The sequence below is a fragment of the Chinchilla lanigera genome, unplaced genomic scaffold (assembly GCF_000276665.1).
Source record: "Chinchilla lanigera isolate Chin_1 unplaced genomic scaffold, ChiLan1.0 scaffold00021, whole genome shotgun sequence".
In the NCBI taxonomy this organism is placed as follows: domain Eukaryota; kingdom Metazoa; phylum Chordata; class Mammalia; order Rodentia; family Chinchillidae; genus Chinchilla; species Chinchilla lanigera.
The window spans coordinates 22733226-22751997 of record NW_004955422.1 but is presented as its reverse complement, the minus strand read 5'-3'; positions in this window follow the sequence as shown (position 1 = coordinate 22751997).

The window sequence follows — 18772 nt, the reverse complement described above, 5'->3', positions numbered from 1 at the left end:
AGCCTGCATCCTTAATTTCATCAGCAAAGTCACTTGCTGTTTTAGGTAATAGTATGTTTTGGGTTTCCAGGAATTAGGACACAAACATCTTTGTGGGCAATCGTTATTTTGCCTACCCAAGGGCTTTAACTAGGAAAACCATATGGCTGTTTGTTCTGCAAATAGATCGCAATTCTTTGGCAGATACTAAAAATTAGTAGCATGCTTTCATAAAATGCTTTTATCTAGAATATCACTTGTTTGTTTACCAGCAGATAAAACATCCAAGTCATCCATTTTGCTCAGTTTAACATGTCTGTGCTTTGTTGCTCTCATCCATGACCATGACAACGAGGCTAATAACAGTAACCTATCTAAAAGGGGTAATTGTAAGAAATGATATACTTAAGTAAAACTCCTAGAGCAGTGCCTAGTCATAATAAAAAAATATATGTGTTTGTATTGTAGTGGAGAAAAAGTTCCATGCTGCAGAGATGTTGTCTCACTTAATATTTTGGCTACTAGTTGGTATCATGTTACTAGATTTGATTGATAGATTGATTTTTTGAGACAGTTTCTGTAGTTCAGGCAGGCCTTGAATTCACTATATAGCCCAGGCTGGCCTTGAACCTCAGCCTCCCAAGTGCTGGGATTACAGGTGTACACCACCACACCCAGTTCCTATATTAGATTTTAGACTTGATTTTAACTTCACACACTATATAGTATAGAAAGTACTTTAATGTATAGCTAAAAAACAAACAAAAAAGCTGATTGTAATTGTAACCTTTAACATGCTAATATTAGAAATCTTAAAATCTAGAAAAATCATCTTGGAATTGATGAAGTATATAGGTTTACTTATATTCTTTTTATAATCTTTCTAAAATCAAAATGGCAAGTGGAGATTTAGATGAAGCTTTTTACTATAAGTACCAGGGAAGTTTAATTTCCCCCAACTGGAATTATTGTGTGATGAAGTCTTATTACTCCAGTGGTACACTGATTTAAATTGTGGATCCTTTACAGAGATGACATCTAACTAGAAGTGATAAGACAAATCCAAAGTTGTGATTTAAATGAAAAAGAGCATCTGATTGAAGGAATATACTTGCGACTAACAACAGAGCACACAGTACCTCATTTTATGAGTGTTTATTATTCAAACTCACTGTCATTGTTATGTAATTGAAGCAGAAATAATTGTGACAGGAAAACGTTTTCATGAACTAGGTACCTCATTAAATTCGGCTTCCTCAAACATTCCTTCCTCCACTTAACAGCACTTTGTAAAGGCATTTGCCTTTACATCCTTACATAGGTACTGATGTTGTGAACATCTAACGCTATTATGCTAGTGACTGCAAAGTGAAATTGTAATATACTCAATACTTGAAGTCAGTATGAGTGATATTGGATAACCCAATGACATGCAAAACCATTGACAAAGAAGGAGCTAGCAAAACTAAGCCAATTAAAACTACAAAAATAGGGTTGGGGTGTAGCTCAGTGGTCATGCCCAAGTTTAGGATGTATTAGACTCTGAGTTTGACCCCAGCACCAGAGAGAGCAAGCAAACAATATAATGATGATAGCATAAGTATTTCTAAAGTCTATTACTTGAATATGAAAGAGACTCAAGAAAAATTATTAAAACCCCTAATTTTTAAAAATAGTTTATGTTCACACTGCAGGAGTCATATATTTATATGGTTTACAGGTCTCCAAAATTATGAATGAATTCAACCTCCAGGAAAAAAAAAACGAAAACCTAAGGGAGTACAAGGAATTGAGTCTTTCAGAGTTTTAGTTAGATGAACTTAGGTTGTAGCGTTTCTCTTTTGCTATATTGTTCCAGCCAATGGAAAGGAAAAGGCAAGGTAGAGTAAGAAAAGGAGATAAAAGAGACTTATTCTTATTTGCCTAAAACTAACCTAAATCTCAAACTAAAGCTTAATTTGCATAATAAGGAGATTGTACTTAATTCTAATGAATGGCATTCTTAAAAATGGTAAAGGTAGGGAGGTTGAGACAAAAGGATCACAAGTTCTTGTCTTGGTTGGAGGTCACTTGATTCAGTTTTTTAATTTAAGGATAATTAAATTAAGAAATGGTAGATGATTTACCTAGGGTCACTAATAGCAACTAACAAACTCAGGGCTAGAATATACTTCCTGACTCTTGTTCCAATATGATAGGTCCATAAAAATAGTATTGCACGGAACATATTTTTAGAATTGAAAAATTTAAACCTGTGATTTTATTTCATGTAATATTTATATCATGTCAGATAATAACCTGAAAATTCTACAGCAAAATACCAAGTATTACTGGTTGAAATGTTTTTATAAAGCCACTCAAAATGCATGGCCGAGCTTTCGAAAAGTTATGAAATGTTCATAGGCTATAAATAAGGAACTGTAAACTAACTTCTTAAGGTGGCTCTTACCCCACTATTCTCCTGGAGGCATTTGCCTATTTTAGTTACAAAAAAGTCTGAGTTTTGACACGCTTGTGGGCACATGCTCTCAAACTCACAGAAGGCCTCATATTGGAAGTGAGGCTTATTTGAAATCAGTATTTGAAAGGTATTCTTCATGCAATGGAGGGCCCAAAGAAGAATCTGGACAGAAGCAAAAGAGTGATGAAGAGGAACTTGTCTGTCTTCACATGGGTTTTTTTTTAGGGGTTGTGTTCATTTCCTCTGCAGTTTTTTTTTTTTTTTTTTTAAATGTCCTCAACCCAGTTTAGGATTTGAATTTACACAATCTGCACAATAAAGGAAACTCCAAGACAGTAGCAGTCCGAAGAGTAGATACAAATACTTTAATGTGGTTAAAATACTGTGCTCAATTTTAAAAACTGAGCCAAAAACATCAGAAAGGAAATAAAAGTCAGTATCCAGAAGCCAAATAGAATTTTAAAAGAGCATCTAGAAATGAAAATTTTAATGATTGAAATTTAAAAGTCAGTGGTAAGTAAAACACATTAAACACACCTTAATAAAAATTATAAACAGAAGATCTAAAGAAAGGACCCCAAGTGCAGTGCAAAAAAGTTACATAGATTGGAAATGCAAAAGAAAGAATTAAAGAAATGGAGGCTAGAAGAAAAAAATGTCTAAAATTCTATTGGAGTTCTAAAAGTAATGAACAGACTAGGAGGAGAAGGTGTTAAAATAATAGCCAACTTATATTCTGGAAGTATAATGAATTGCATGTGTATAAAAAATATATCAGTAGTTAAGACACATTGAATAAAATTACAGAAGATAATAGTCTTGAAAACAGACCTGTGAAAGGACCCATTTCCTATCTTAAAAAGAATGACTGTTTAACTCAGAACAGCAGACTGGTGAAGCTAGAGACAGTAGGATAAACTTTAGGGCAAAGTAACATTTTTAGACAAAACCAACGAACAACACCAATGGATTCTTATTTAAAGGATTTTGAAGTCAGAATATCTGAAATGTAAAAAGGAACGATTAACCTAACAAAACTGGTAAACAACCATAGACTATATAAAACAATAAATGAATTATGAAGGCAAATTAAAATGCTGTCTAACAATAACATAAAGTGTGATGATAGTGCCATGGCATGGATATTAAATGTCCCCTGTAAGGATTGTGTATTAGTGAAGACTTAGTCCCCAGCTTGGTACTCTTGGAAGGCAATGGAACCTTTAAGGAGGCAGGGCCCAGCAGGTCTTAGATCACCAGGGGCCTGTACTTGAAGGGATTATTACGATCCTGGGTCCTCCTTTTCCTCCCTTAGCTTCCTAGCTACCATGCAGTGAGCAGCTTGCTTCGTAGTGCACTCCTGCCATAATGGACTGTTCTGCCTTAGACCCAGAAGCCATGAGACCACCCACCCATAGACTGAAACCTCTAAAACTTCTATCCAAAATATACTTCCTCCTTTTAAATTGATTTTTCCCAGGTACAGTAATTTAAGTAACAGAAAGGCAACTAACACAGTGAAAAAATTTGAGCTATTTAAGATGTTTCTTAAATAGGAAGAGGAAAAGAGGATGAGATACTGACCTTTTACCTAATGAAGCATTTACATTAAATGTCAAGGTAAATAACATACATGTTCTTACTAGCAAAAAAAAAAAAAGGATAATAAAGAATAGTCAATCCAATACAAGGGAGAAAAGGGTAAAAATAAAGCAAAACCATGATTGATAGAAAACACAACATAATAAATATCCATGTTTTAGACAGAGCAGTAAATATGTGACATTGAATTTGCCTGGTGAAGAGGACTGTGGGTGGAAAAGTCCAGCTGTCAGTGAGAGACGGGCTTCTCCTTGGAGATAAGGATATATATAGTGATCCATTCAAGAGTATAGAAATATAATAGAAACACACAGAAAAAGTTGGACTAGCTTAAAATACTAACATCAGACAAGACAAACAACTTTAATCCAAAAGTTTTAGAGATATGTGAACAACATGAATGAACAACAATTCTTTTTTTTTTAAGCACAGAGGTAAAACGTCCTCAGTTTATCTCCAACAATCATATGAAAATATAAAAATTCTGAATTTCAACGAGAAACTGGTAAGTCTACAAATAAGGGGATATATTTAATACATTTCACTAATGATTATCAAATTAAAAGTAGATTTGGACCATATAATTAACTGTCTTTAGCTAATGGGTATATTATAGAGCATGCCATCCTGCTATCAGAATAAACATCATTTGCAAGTATAGAAGGAGCATTTACAGAAACTAAGCAAATCTCACAGCTTTGTAGAACTCTGCTTTATACAGGTTGTAATCTCTTGTCCCATGTATTTAATTAGAAGTAAATATTTTTAAAATACTAGGTAAGCATGATGTATTTGAAATGTAAAACCATACTTCCAAATTATTTATGGGTCAGAGGAAAAAATCATAATGGAAATAGGAAATAAATGTAGCAAAGTTAAAAGGTAGAATTTTTAGCCGAGGACCTAGGACGACAAACCTTACATTTTTAATGTATGATGATCTTTTGTGTAAGAATTTCAAAGGAAACCATTAAACATAGATTTCATTTTCACTGAACTTGATGATGAAATGTTAGATACACTATATTTAAAACCATGAATATAATGGTGTCTGTCACTAGTCTGTTCAACATTTGTCCTAAGCATTTCAATAGAAGAATGCTAGATATAAATTATAGATATCAAAAAGGATAAATCATATTGCTACTATTCACAAGATTGTGCACTTAAAGAATATGAGAAATAGGATTAGAGAATTGCTTGTGAATACAGGAGTGATTCATACAATTAAATGGTTCTTATACAGTAGCAAACAAATTAGAAAATACAACTGTAGGGTGGATATAGCTCAGCAGCACAGTGCCCGCCTGGCAAGTGCGAGGTTGTGAGTTTGATTCCCAGCACCAAAAAAAATATAATTTTAAAGAGATATTTTTACAATGGTAATAAAAGTATCTCAGAAGAGCTAATACTTATCTAAAATATATGCAAGATATTTAAAGAGTTAATAAAACTTTGTAAGAAACCTACCTAAAAGAGATATACTACATTCATGGAACAAAAACTCAGTATGACAAAGATGTCACTTTTCCCTAAACTAATCCATACTGAAATTTGCCAAATTACTGGAATTTTCCCCCAGACCTTGACAAGGAGATTTGTACCATTAAAATGAAAGTGTAAAGTGCCAATAATGATCAAGGTAACCTAATAAAACATCAAAAAGGAAAGAAAGACTATTCAATAAATAGTGCTGAAAAATTGATTTTTCACAGGGTAGGTAAATGGGGTTACATTTCTCCACACGAAGTTAAATTCCAAGAAGTTAAAAATTAAATGTAAAAATGAAAAACTTTTAGAAAGGTTTAAATTAGAAAAGAAAGCAAGCACAAGTTCTTTTCACATGTTGGAATTTTTCAGTCAGCCAATTATCCAACAGCAAAACAGTGGTAAACTACTAAAATGATGAAGGAAGAAATATAATTACACCATCTGTGGGACTACACACAAAGAAGTTGCCTTACTAGTCATGCCTTTATTCTAACTCTTTAAATGAATAGGACTGTATTTTATTATTTACATGTCAAAATTTGCATGTTACTGATGCATATGTGGTTAAGTTCAAAGCATTCCTTTTGGCATACTTTTGTTTTATTTAACATAAGATTTTAATTTAATAACAATTAAATGAAGAAGTTATAAACATGAAACATTTATAAAAGGTCTATAATATTATAATTAACTTAGGGAAAACAATCAGAATAAAACACTAGCATATCCATATAAGAACGTACTACTTCACTTTGTTGCCAATACAGAAATAAAGGTAAGTTGTTTAAAACTTGAATTTAAATCAGTCGATTAATATTGCTTTAAGTAAGTACCACAAAGTTGGACTTACTTAGAGTGGTATTTTAAAAACCAAAAGTTAGTCAAAACTAACTTTTGAAAGCTAAATGGAGAATTGTGTATCATTTCAGAGAAAATATTGACAAACAATGCTTGGACTTAATCCTTATCTCTCTTCCAGCCTATGCATTTCAAAAGCATTGTAGTGTAGAAAATTGGCTGATGTACGTTCCATAGAAAAACTCTTGCTCAACTAGAAAATACTAATGAAAGTGTATTTTCTAAGTAATTAAGCTCCCCAAAATCCATTATGTATTCATAATAGTTTTTTTCCTAAAAATGATTCTAATTAATGTGTATTATATTTGAATAACATCAAGATAATGCAAAAAATGTAGATTTTACATTATTTTCCCAGCTCTCACCAAGCAGGATAGATATAATAACTCTCTGGAGCATGTTAAAAATTATAGGGTGAAAAGTGTTTTCTAACCTTACTATGGATTCCCATATGGTTTTCAAATTACATAATCTGTAAGATCCATGTCAAGTCTAGCCTTCTGTGTGATCCTATTGAAAATAACTTTTTCCTAAATTATTTTAGACCAAATTGCCTCATCTTTGGTGACTTTCTTTGAATTTTCATTGCCTGATTGCTTCAAGCAAAGCAAATGTTCAATGGAGAAGCTATTCAGATATAGTTAAAAAAATTTTTAAGTTCAGTTTTACAGTGTATCAGTGTACTTTGTCATATATGGTTGCCAAAGTTTTGTTTTTCAAAAATGTTCCTAAAATGAGCAACACCTTGGGACCATAAAACAAGGGTAAAGAAAGTTCTGTGGTCATTACAAGATGTGAAGACTTCAATAGTTTATTATGAATACAAATATAGTATATGTACTTCTTTCATACGGATCATTTTTCTTACATTGCCCTAAGCATTTTTTTTGTACCAGGAATCAAACTCTCAACCTCACACTTGCCAAGCAGGTGCTGTGCCACTGAGCTATATCCCAAGCCCCTGTTGCCCTAAATTTAATACTATATTTGAATGAGATAGTATGATCTGGGCATTGATAGTGTTTGAAAATAAATTAACTTGAGAAATTAATTAAGGCATGAAAATCATGTAAAGGTAGTGAGTTTATTTTTAAACTGGATACTGTTTTTTTTTAATATAAAGCGACTCTTTCAGGGGAGCAGTTCTCTCCAATTTATGCATAGATTATTTGACAGAACGCTTGAAATATCCCACACCACTTTTGCACAGTGGAAATGCAAAACCCAAAGAATTCATATTTTCAAAACTGTTAACACCTTCTCAAGTTTCAATAATTCATTCAATTTCTGTAGAAAAACACGGGCTTTATTTTTCTTACTCTTAATTATTTATGTAGCTCAGTTTTACAAATAGGTTCTGAATATCTGATAGCCTGCAAAAATTTCACCACCCAAAGCATTTTCTTCAGGTCTTTTTGCGTTTACCAATGTCATCACAATAATTCATCTTATGGCTGTGAATTGCCCTCAAGTTTTTAATATTTATAGCCATGAGAAGAGCTCTTTTTTTGTATCAACAGCATATTTTTTTCAAAAAAGATTCTTTTAGTTCCTAAGTTTATGGCACTCTGCATATTTGCATACCTGTTAAAGGTAGTCAGTGCTATAATATTAGCTGTTAGCTAAGAGAAACATAATATGATGATGGTGGTAAGGCTCATACATACCTGAATATCATTAGAAAATAATTGTTACACTGAGCAGAGTAAGCATAGTACCATAACAAAGATGATCTAAACAAAGTCAGGTCCCACTCTTCTTGCACTTCTACTTTTTAATTTATTGATGTAAACAGATATTCATGTCAGGGAAAAAAAAAAGAATATTACCACTTATTTCTGATTTTAAACATTTACATGATTGTATATTAGTACATATCATAAGTCTGGAGAAGTACTTTACAAATTTTGTCATCTACATTATTCCTACAAAAATGTGTAATATCACCAAGTAAGTAATGACCTCTAGGCAATGCCTAGAGGAGGAGAAAAGGATGTAGACCAAAAATTGTGTGATACAATGACTTGTACACAGGCTGTAAAGTTTTGACTGGGACTAATATTCAGACTCCAGGTATGGATCTATAAAGAAGTAATCATTTGCATTGTTCTTTTCTTGTGTATTTTTTTGTTTTTGTACTGTGCAGGGCATTTAATGGAACTAACTCAATGGAGTGTAAAATCCTAGTGTTGCTATGTTTTCTACTGTAAAAATCTGTAGCTATTGAGGCAAATTATGAAATAATTTTAGAAAATTGCAGAGAAGTTGGCAGTCCCTCTTGTGCCTATTTTTTATTCATTGATTAATTCATCCCACAAATATTTATTTAGCACTTGTAACATATGCTACTAGCCCCACTAGGCACTGAAGATACAATCATAAAACAAAAAGTCCAGGTCTTTGCTTTTATAAAATGGAAAATTGATGATACATTTTAAAATTTTGGCTAAAGTGCAGAGGCTGAGTAGACTCTTACACTGTTTACTATAGTTTACCATTTGGGGGATAATTTTTATGCTTAAACTTAGAGTAAAATTTAAGAATATAAAAGATAAAAAATTCGGAAGGCTTTTAGAGAGAAACAGCAAGTCATTAATGAAGTTATTGTATTCATTTGATGCACTTTAAAAACTTCTGCAAAAGAGAACTGATTATATCTATGTCTGTCTATCTATCTATCTATCTATATATATATATATATTTTTTTTTTTTTTTTAAGGGAAGACGATCTCCAAAGCTGAAATTCTGTACCCATACAGACTGTCATTTAAATATGGCAGTGCATAAAAATAATCTATTGAAAGAAACTCTTGGATACAATAACAATAAGAGACATTATAATCCCACTTTCAATATTGGGAAGAGCAGCTAGACAGGAGACTTTTAAGAAACAGTGCCATAGACAAATTGGACCTATCAGACATGTCAGAACACTCTCCTTTCACCCACAGCACTGCACATGGATCATTCTCTAGGACAGATCACATATTAGGTCACAAAGCAAGCCTTACTACCTTTAGAAAGATTGAAATCAGTGTATCTCTTCCAGTCATAATGGAATTAAACTAGACATCAACAGAAAAAAACTAAAAAATGCAAAAATATATGGAATTTTGCAACATATTCTTAAACAATGAATAGTTCAAAGAAGAAATGATAAGGAAAATTAGGAAATGTCTTGAGACCGATGAAATCACAACATTCCAAAACTTCTGGGATGTAGCAAAAGCAATACTGTGAGGAAAAGTTAAGGCTGTAATATAAATAGAAGAAAAGGGGCCTTAAACCAACAACCTAACTTTTTACTTTAAGGAACTGGAGAAAGAAGAACAAACTAGATCTAAATCTAGCAAAAGAAAAAAATAATAATTTATTTTTAACATTGAGCAGAAGTATAGAGTAGAAAATGATAGAAAATAAATGAAACCAAGAGCTAGGTCTTTGAAAAGGTCAACAAAATTGAGAAACTTAGAATGACTAATAAAAAAGAGAAGGCAGCAGTAAAATCAGAAGTAAAAGAGTCAATTGATTACCAATTTTACAGAAAAAGCATAAAAAGAATACTTACTCTTTTACAAAATTATAAACAATTATGTATTAAATTTAATGCAATTATGTATTAATTATGTGAACAACTATGTATTAAAAATTGGATAGCCAAAGTGAACAAATTCCTAGAAAACATATAACTTACCAGGACTGGATCAAAAATAAAACTCAACTAAACCTATAATTAGGACATAAATAAGTAATCAAAATAGCTCAGTGGCACAAGTGCCTGCCTGGGAAATGCAAGGTCCTGAGTTTGATTCCCAATACCAAAAAAAAAAAAGAAACACTTTTCAACACAAAAAAGTGCATAATCAGTTGACATCACTGGTGAATTGTACCAAATATTTAAGCAAAAATAGTACTGTTAATATCAGTCCTTCCTGAGCAACCCAAATGTCCATCCATTGAGGAATGGATAAAGAAATTATGGTACTTTTATATAATGGAATATTACTTAGCTATAAAGAAAGATAAACTGGAGGCTTTTATAGGTAAATGGTCACAACTAGAGACCATACTCATAAGTGAAATAAACCAGACCTCCATGTGTAAGCAATGTCTTGTCTCACTAGTGTAAGAACCTGAAAGAGTGAATAAAAATTAGGAGGTATGAAAGATATTGTGAAACGAAAGGAAAATGCTCAAAAGTAAAGAGCAACTGGGGTGAGGGAAAAGAGAAAAGAGAAGGAGAAATCATGTATGTATATACAGGATAGCTAACATAGTTGTACTACTGCATCACTTTACTGAAAGGAACAGTTAATGATTAATTATTTGATCAATCTTGCATGTCTATATTTGTTTTCCTGAGAAACCACTTTGAAGATATCAGTATGTAATACAACAACCATTGTTAATTTCCTACCACTTTGCCTGTAATTCTGTATTGCGTGTATTGTTCTTATGCTGTTTTGTAAATGGATGTCTGTTTGTTAATATGGTTTCCTTCTTTTATTCTTAAAATAAATTTTTAAAAAAGTCAATCCTTCCTGGCCTGTTCCAAAAAATTGAAGGGGAGAGAATACATTCTAACTCGTCCCTTAAGGCTAGCATTAGCTTTATATTGATACCCAAATTCTCAGCAAAATACTATGATAACCAAATTCAACAGCACATTAAAAGAACTATAAATCATGATTAAGTGGAACTTAATCCTAAAATGCAAAAATGGTTCAGTGTATGAAAATAAGCCAATCAATACTGTACATCACATTCACAAATAAAGGGGAAAACATCATCTCAGTTGATACAGGAAAAATATTTGACACATTTCAACACCCTTTTATGATAAAAACACACAACTCTCAAGAGCTAGAGGAAACCACTTCAACCTAATGAAGGCAATATATAAATAAACTGTAGCTTAAAAATCACACAATGATGAAAGTCTGAAAACTCTCTAAGATCAGGAACAAGGCAAGGAACCCTCTATTCATGGAATAGCAATGGAATTCATGGCCAAGGTAATTAGGCAGGGGGTTAAAAAAAAAAAAGGGCCTCTAAATTGGAAAGGAAGAAATAAAATCATTCCTGTTGACAGAGGACATGATTTTATTATGCAGAAAATTCTAAAGTTGGGGCTGGGGATTTAGCTCAGCGGCAAAGCGCCTGCCTGGCAAGCACAAGGTCGTGAGTTCAGTTCCCGGTACCGGAGAAAAACCAAAAAAAAAAAAAAAAAAAAAAAAAAGAAAATTCTAAAGTTTCCACATACAAAAGTTAGAGTTGGTAAACCAATTCAGGAAAGTTACAAAATCAGCATGGAAACATCAATTTCAAATGTATACACCAGCAATAAATAAATAGAAAATTAAGGAAACAGTTTCATTTATAGTAGCACTCTCTTCCCTAGCACAAAAGGAATAATTTGAACCAAAGAGGTGAAAAATTTGTATGCTGAAAACTACAAAAAGTTACTGAAATATACTAAAGAAGGCAGAAATGTGGGGGAAAAATCCATAAATTGGAAGGCTTCATATTGTTAAGATGTTAATTTTAGCAAAACAATCTACAGAGTCAATATATTTTTCATATTGTAATGATTTTTACAGAAACAAAAATCCATTCTAAAATTCATTATATTAAGTGAAATAAATCATAGCCGGTTTCTTTTATATAACAAACCCAAAGTATAAATAAAAAGCAAAATAAAAGATAGATAATAGGAAACAGCGAGATAGAACTTTTGTAAAATGGAAGGGGACCAAGAGATGGAGGGAGGGGGAAAGGTTGGAAGTGGTAGGAAAGGGGATTAAAAAATAATTCAAATGTGTTATATACACCAACTCCCACTGTGAGTGTGATCATTATGTACTGCAAACATACTAATTTTTTAAAATTCTTAACCTTAAAAAATCTGTTGTGAAATAGGAAAAAATGGTTCAAATAGAGGAATTGAGAGGGAGAGGGAGAAAGGAAGGAAGGGAAAAGAAAAAATGAGAAAAAGATAAAATTGAAACAGCTTTTGTAAATGAGGGGAAGAGCGTTTGAAAGGATGTGAGGGGAATGAGAAAAAAAGAATCAAGATGTATCATATACAGGTATAAATTCCCTATGATGATATGATCATATATATATATTTACAAATATATATCTATCAATAAAATTAATAAAAAATAAAAAAAATTTAAAAGGTTAAGAAGGTTAAGTACAGCTGGATGTGGTGGCACATGCCTGTAATCCCAGCACTTAGAAGGCTGAGGCAGGAGGAGTGTGGAAAGTTTGAGACCAGCCTGGGCTACAAAGTGGGTTCAAGAGCAGCTTGAACTGCATAGTGAAACTTTATCTCAAAAAGAAAAAAAAAAAAAAGTAAAATTTATAATGCCCCAAATAGCTAAATTAATTGTATAAAACAGTAAAATTGATGATCTCTCATTTCCCTATTTTAAAACTTGCTACAAAGCTATGATAGTCAAAACAATGTTATTCCAAAGTAAAGCTAGACATAGAGTAATAGAATAGAATAAAGAGTTGTCCAGAAACAAACGTTTGTATATGTGATCAAATGATTTTGATAAATGTGCCAAGAACTGCCAGTGGGGAATGTCAATCTTTTCACCAAATGGTATTGAGAAAGCTGTGTATTGTATCTGCATGCCAAAAAATGAAGTTAGACCTTTACTTTATATCATATCAAAAAATAGCTAAAAATGAATGGAAAATCTAAATGTATGATGTAAAACTATAAAACAGAAGAAAATGGGAAAATCTTTGTGATATTGCAATGATAATGATTACTTGGATATTACAGTACAGGCAACAAAAATTAAATTGAACTTCTTTAAAATGAAAAACTTTTATGTATTAAAAGACACTCTTGGGGCCAGGGATATAGCTTATCAGCACAGTGCCTGCCTGGCAAGTGTGAGGTTCTGAGTTTGACTCCTGGTACCAAAAACATAAATAAATAAATAAAAGACTCAATAGAAAAAAGAGTCAATAAAATGGAAAAATATGTTCAAATCATATATTTAATAAGCAGTTAGTATCCAGAATATATAAGGAACTCCTACAGCCCAACAGTAATAAAAGTAGGCAAAGGACTAGAGTGGACATTTTTCCAAAGACAGTATTCAACTCACTAATGAGAACATGAAAAAGACTAAACACATTTAATTACCAGGGAAACACAATTCAAAAATCACAATGAAATATCCTACTTTCCACCTATCAGGATGCTATTTTCAAAAACCAGAGCTGGACATGGTGGCACATTACTTGGGAGGTGAGGTAGGAGGATTGTGAGTTTGAGGTCAGTCTAGACTACAAAGTGGGTATCAGGCCTACCTATACTACATAGCAAGACCCCCATCTCAAAATAATGATGACAACAAAACCAGAAAATCAAGCTTTGGCAAGGATGTAGAGAAATCGGTACCCATTTGCTCCTGGCAAACATGTAAAATGGTACAGATATTCATACATCCATGAGCATAGCAACATCATTTATAATAGCCAAAAGGTAGAAGCAACCCAACTGTCCATTCATGGATGAGCAGATAAACAAGATGTGGCATGTACATACTAGCGAATATTCCATGTCAAAAAGGAGGAGAATTCTGACACATGCCGGAACATGGAAGAACCATGAAGACATGTTAAGGGGAAAAAGCTGACCACAAAAGGACACATACTGTATGATGTACCTGAGTAGTCCAACTCATAGAGACAGGCTGCAGAGAGCTGGTTGCCAGGAAGTAGGGTGAGGAAGGAATGGGGAGTTATTGTTTAATGAGTACAGAGTGTAATTTGGGACCATGAAATGTTCCTGAGATGGAGGATAGAGATGGGCTTACAGCCATGTAAGTGCACTTAACACTACTGACCTGTACTGTACACTAAACACTCCTAAGCTAGAGAATATACATCACAATTACATAAACTTCTGGAGGAAAATTCCAAAGAGAAGAGAAATTCAGGATGATGATGTAGAGGTGAGAGGAAAAGGGGAGCCAATACCTTTTTATCACTTACCATCCTCTAAAAGAGTAAAGAATAAAAAAGACAAAGAAATAGAGAAAACCAATACAACATACAACCACTAACTACAATTCTAGATGATCTGATCCATCACATTTGAGGGGGAAACTGGAGAGAGATGAGAAAAATCATAAATTACTTGTAGTGTTTGGGGTAAGACATACTTGGGAAATTGAAAAGTGAGTGCAAAAATAGGTGTTAATAAGTTAGGGATAACTTGAGTAATACTAGAATGTAGCTGTAAGCTAGTAGAAAATTTTTTTTTGTTTTTGATAAGAGTCAGGAAAGACTAGAAAGAGAAAGAACCAATACAATAAAGGGAAATAGGATATATAGCCATAAATCTTGATCATAGAGTAGATACAGTACATTATTGCATGTTGTACTATAGAACAAAACAATATAAGAATAAGAGCTATTTGAAACAAACATACAGAAAGAAGGAAATTAAGAGCATTAAAATACGTAAAGCAAAGCCAGGCATGGTGGTGCATACTTACAATCCCAGTGCCCAGGAGGCTGAGGCAGAAAGACCACCATGAGTTTAAGGCCAGCCTGGACTATGTAGTGAGTTCAAGGCCAACCAAAACCATGCACCGAGACCTTGTCTCAAATATATATATAGTTTAAAAAGCAAAAGTACCATTTGAAATCTTAAATATATAAAAAAAGATCAGGGAAAAAACATAAAAACAAAGAAATATGTACAGATATTACAGCAGGTTAAAGAAGTAAATTAAATTTGGAAATTTGGCAAAATTGCTGGTTACAAATTCAACTTTTAAGTCATTCACATTTTACTATATCAGTAAAGACCACCCAGAAAACAATAGAAAAGAAGCTACTATATACAACAGTGTCAGTAATAAGCTTGTGAAAAAACATGCATGATCTTTATGGGGAAAGTTAAACCATGTTATATGTTATGTTATAAAACATAAAGAAGTAAATGGAGAAATAGTTCATCCACATAGATCACTTAACATTCTAAAAATGTCAGCCACCCCATCATGCAGAAACTGTATAGCATGGCAATTGAAATTATAGCCAACTATTTGAGAATTTCAGAAACATTTTAAAATGGAGGAGTACACACATCCACAAACAGCTAAATCTAGTTTTGAAAAAACCAGATACAACCAAGTATTTGCAAGGATGTAGAACAGTACCCCATGTGTACAACTAGCCAGAACAAGCAGTATAGCTAGCCAAATTCAGTACTTATCAATTTAAATATGCATGCATCTGATGAATGAGCCTGCCCTTACCTGACATATAATAGAAAATTTCACACAGAGAAACCATGTATTAGGTAGTTGATGAAGCACTGTTTGGGATAACAGCAATAAAGGGAATCTTGGTATACCTTGGAGCAATGTGTTAATAAAATGTGGAAGGTGGGTACTATAAAGTACTCTCTGGCAGCTTGGGATAACAAACCAGCTGTCCACAAAACAATATTAACATATCTTCAAGACATGGTGCTAAGTGAGAAAGTAAAAGTATGTATGTATTTAGTAGTATGCCTACTAAAATATAAAACACCACAGTTTGTAAGAAGGTATTACAGTCAGACATTCAAAAATGGGGGGGGGGAATTTATCTGTTATGAGGAGTGCACTGTTAGACAATTTTGTCATTATGTGAACATCATAGAGTGTACTTACACAAACTAAGATGTCATGATGTCACAAGGCAATATAATCTTACAAGACCATCATTCTATATGCAATCTGATATAGGGGACAACTGTACATTTATGTCATACATCAAAGTCAATAGAGCAATTATATCCATGGAAAGAAAGGGCAAAAGGGTAATGGTAATAGAAAATGAGATGAAAAGGAATAAAATGACTGGGTGATATGTACTGAGGAACAGAATTAGTTCAATTCTCTGCTTTATGGACAACTGAAAGTATTTATAAAACATCATCTTTGTACCTAATTGAAAAGTAATGTAATAGAGGAACATGACACAAGATACATTTAACAATTCAGTAAAAAAAAATACTAAATGATATAAGCCAAATATGGATGTAATCAGAGATTAAGGAATTCTGGACAGAACCTGGCATTTTGGAAAAGACAGAATTTTTAGCTGGCATTCAAGAATAGTTATATTTGGATGTAAAAGTACGATAAAATGTTGTTCATTAGAAAATAAACTTTGTAAAATGTCAGAAAATAGGAACGTTTTCTAACAACTGAGAAAAACAGTGATTAAATTTTATTGGAGTATTTGCTGCATGAAAAGAATTAGTGAGGGAGAGTTCTCAGACGATCTTCGTGATGAGGCTGAGCGCCTAGTTATTCCAAGGGCAGTGGAGATTTTATGGCAGGGCAATGATATCCCAAGGACACAAGGTCATGGGGAATGTTCCCAGGATGGATGCTGATCTGAGCTGCCAAGACCACTTGATTAGTGGCATTTACTTTAAGGATGCAAGCAAGGATCTCACATTTGCTTGAACTTCCATTTGACTGACTAATAGAGCAGATTGGAAGTACTTCCAAGAAACATTGAAAAGTATCTGGGAAAATCTCTGGAGTCTAAAATTAATCTTTGTACATTCTTGGTTTCTTAATGCTCTGGCAGCTTCATGAAGTTTTTGTTCAGATTTCCTCTCAAGATATTATAGCCTTTATTTTATGACTTTAGGTTTGTAAATTCAACATCTCCCTTGTACAGTAAAGATGAAGACCCAACTTTGAGCTAAGCTGACACTAGACTAGCTAGGAGACCTGTGGTTGCTATATCTGATCAGAGTGGGGAGCTAGATAAGAAAGGGCTGAGCTTGGGCCCTGGCTGTCAGGACTGGGAAGAAGGGAACATCCTGGTACTAATAGCAGGTGAGGGCAGGCACTTGGGATCATGAGGGTTTCATTTGAAGTACCAGGTTGTCCTGATCTGTAGATTTTTTTCTGTTTTTATTTTTTATTAGTACATGTTTATAATAATGGTCACATTCTTTGTGGGGAGTCAATACATGTACATAGCATACCTCAATTCTTTTTTTTTTTTTTTTGTCCCCTTCCCCTCTCTTCTCTCTCCTTCCCTCCATCTCTTGGTCCACTTTCCATTTGCAAAAGATCTGTCTCCCTATTTCCTATTGTCTATCTTTTATTTTGTTCTTTATATTTTAGGTTTCTTATATAAGAAAAAAAGTTAAGCTTTTATGTTGGGTTTAGTTCACTTAACATTATGCTAATGTGTAGACTTGATGTCATTGTTCTCTAAACTCAGTTCTAAAACCCACTGAGCAATAGAATAAAAGAAGTTCAACTAAGTTTTTGCTGTCTTATCACTCGGGTGTGGAAATGAATGTGACAGAATTAACTTTTTCTCCTAGGCCAGTTTCTACATGCAAACATTTCTTTACCAAGAATAACCCATAAACCCCTTATCTCAGTGACCTGATTCCCTAGAAACTGACCTCTGGTATTTAAATCATGTCCTTTTTGCGTGGTGTGTTTTAAATGTTCTATAAGTTGCCTCTCTTGGAAACTGAAACTGCCAAAAACAGGCTTATTCTCACCTCAGTCCCTAAGACCAAACCAAGTATTAGCAGGAGGAATTAAGTTGCTGTATATTGTGGTTTTGATCTAGAATGTCCCCTAAAAGCCCCACATATTCAGAGGTAGGGCTTTTGGCAAGTGATTGGATTACACAGGTGCTATTGCTGACTTGTTCTTAGGAGGTAGGGCTTCTCTGAAGAGAGAAGTCACTGGAGGCATGTCCTGGAAGGCTGCATCTCCCTCCTTGGCTCTTCTCTTCCCTCTCTGCTACCTGGCTGCCATGGGATGAGCAGCTATCCTCTGTCCACACCCTCCCATCATGCATTGGAGCCAGCTAACCATGGACTAAAACCGTGAGCCAAAATAAACCTCTCCTCTTTTATTAAATTGTTGGGGTTGGGTATATTTTTTCTAACAGAAAAACAGGGACTAAGATATTGTGACTCAGCACTTAGCTACTTTGGCAGCAAAGATACCCAGTGTTGTCCAGCCCTGACTCTGCACCCCTTACCCCATTTCCACAACATGCTTATTATTTTGTTCCTTATACCTGTTCTTTATTTCATACACAGTTTCTGAAGTCTTTACTTCAGCAACATTCCTGATAACTGGATCCCTCTTGGGAATGCTTTGGCCTTGTTCTTCATCCTTTTCCTGCACCCCCTCTGCTGTTCCTCATTTACTGAGACCTTTCCCTTGAACACTGGCTTCATGACACATGTCATACTCAGTAAGATGACTCATCCACAGATAATTAGTAAGAAAATGAATTATGTTGATCATTCCTGGGGAGAAGGGACCAGTCAGAGTTACCTTGAAAGGATATCATCTATTG